Source organism: Palaemon carinicauda, chromosome 25 (genome assembly GCF_036898095.1).
Source record: "Palaemon carinicauda isolate YSFRI2023 chromosome 25, ASM3689809v2, whole genome shotgun sequence".
NCBI classification, from domain to species: Eukaryota; Metazoa; Arthropoda; class Malacostraca; order Decapoda; family Palaemonidae; genus Palaemon; species Palaemon carinicauda.
In genome coordinates this window covers 38,560,723-38,563,222 of record NC_090749.1, presented here as the reverse complement: position 1 = coordinate 38,563,222, position 2,500 = coordinate 38,560,723, and positions in this window count along the sequence as shown.

The window sequence follows — 2,500 nt, the reverse complement described above, 5'->3', positions numbered from 1 at the left end:
TGGCCATGGATTCGAACTCTGTTAAAGAAAATTGAGGTTCCAGTGACTTACCACTTAGCCACAAGGAGTGATATATTTGATGACAACTCTTCCATACATATTCCTGCCAAATTCAGACTCTTGTTCTTTATCATATATAGAGAAGATGGTACATTTTATTCTGCTTTGAAATTTGTTGTATTATTGATGCTAGTAATAATAGTTGACCCAACAAAACCTTCCTTGTCTGACCTGATCTTGAAGTTGAGCGAAGACCTAAAAAACGTAGGAAATCGAGTTATGGAGAGAACCCGCCGGTCCAAATTGGAAGGCGGGGCTGGGGGTGGGGGCGGGTCCCCAAAGTTTGTACAGGAGTTGAAAAAGTTGATTGGAAGAGTTTATTTATCTGAGAGGTGGGATGGAGAGGCTCAATGTGGCTCCAATAGGATGGTTTAATGCGATTTGGCTTCTTTAAGATACTTAGTTGGCCTGCTGGGCCTGGCACGGGGTGGGTGGCAGTTTGAGTAGGGAGATTATGGCTATTTTTTATTTTTCGTTTCCGAATTTGTCGATTTTGGAGCCTTTGTAGTTGGTTGGGATAGGCTGGGTGTAGAATTTCAAAAGATGTGACTGGAAAAAAACACGTTATTAAAGAGAAATAAACACAGGAACTCCAATAAACATTAGGTTCCTCACCTCACCTAACCTAACCTAGGAGTCTTATCCTTACCCATTTACGTACCACTGTTTCCTTACTTATTTACCTACCGCTGTATCCTTTCTTATTTACCTACCACCGTATTTTTACCCATTTACCTACCGCCGTATCCTTAGCTCACCCCAAGATTAAGTGTCAACCCTGTGTTTGTCTCCCAACTGGCTTCACTCCTGGCAAGGTAATAAAATCATGATATATGTTAAATCGTTAAACTATCTTAATATCATCGTATATCAGACGAAGATAAACAACAACATCCCCTTAATCAAAATGGATCTGATAAGCATAAGAAAGTTTACGGCCATCCCAACAAACTACGTTGACCCCATTAACTGGCCCTCCCTGGTCCTTACCCCCGCCGCTCATGGGTGACATTTAAAATCTCAACAGTAAGCTAGTCGTAAGTAAAAGAGATATAATCTATCCCAGAAATTCTGAGAAGAATCTCTCCGGCCTCAGTGGTTCTTATAGCTACTCTTTCACTACTCAGAATTTCATGCTTTTGGTTATGATTAGCTGTGTTATGTCTGCTTAGTGTTTAGAGATTTAAAAGGTAGCTCTTTAGTGGCAGAGGTAAGGCACAGGGCATTGTCCTACAACCCCAGCTAGGCCAGGGAGGGCCAGTTAATGATTTTTTATGACTCAGCAGTAGACCTTTATATTCACCCAAGCTCCGTATCCATAGCTCATAAGAACGGTGTAGTTGCAGACACAACTAAAAACCTCTAGTCTTGAGTGAGACTTGAACTCCCGTCCAACAGATTGCGAGACAGGAACGTACTAGCTATTGCAAGTATTTTGTAGCATTGATATTTGTGAATAGATACATCTTTGATTGATTTGGTTTAATCTTTTATTATTCATGTTGCTTTCGTAAGCTGTGTTGCCATTTAGTTAGCAATCATTTTTGGGGATGAATGTTCAAAGGATCATGCACATTCAGTTTTGGTCACCCATTCTCTAACTGACCATACCCAAAATAGATTAAAAACACTTAACGAGGAAATATTAATATGCATTAGTTACCCTTCTTTAAATTAACTAGACCTGGAAATGGCAGATATCACAAACTATTAAAATTGAAATTTTAGTTTGCTTTTTTTTTAACTTTGCTGAGTTGATTGTACATTGTTTTCTTATCATATATATATATATATATATATATATATATATATATATATATATATATATATATATATATATATATATATATATATGTATATATATATATATATATATATATATATATATATATATATATATATATATATATATATATATATATATAAATTTTGCACATTTAGACGTGTTTTCTCATATTACAATAAGCCATATATTTTAGTACAATAATGTCTGCATTCTCTTACCGACGTCGGGATCAGAGTCCCAGAGCGAAACCACTCAAGACAATAGCATCTCACCGGCCGGGACTCGAACCCTGGTTTATGATACTTGTATGATAGTGACAGTACCATTTAGCCACGAAGAAAGATGGCTAAATGGTACTGTCACTGTCATACAAGCATCCTGGACCAAGGTTCGAGTCCGGCCGGTCAGATGTTATTGTCTTAGAGTAGTTCCGCCTTTGGACTCTGATCCCAGAGTCGGTAAGAGATTAATGTATTGAAATATATGACCCATTTATATATATATATATATATATATATATATATATATATATATATATATATATATATATATATATATATATATACCTACATGTATATATATATATATATATATATATATATATATATATATATATATATATATATATATACACCTACATGTATATATATATAT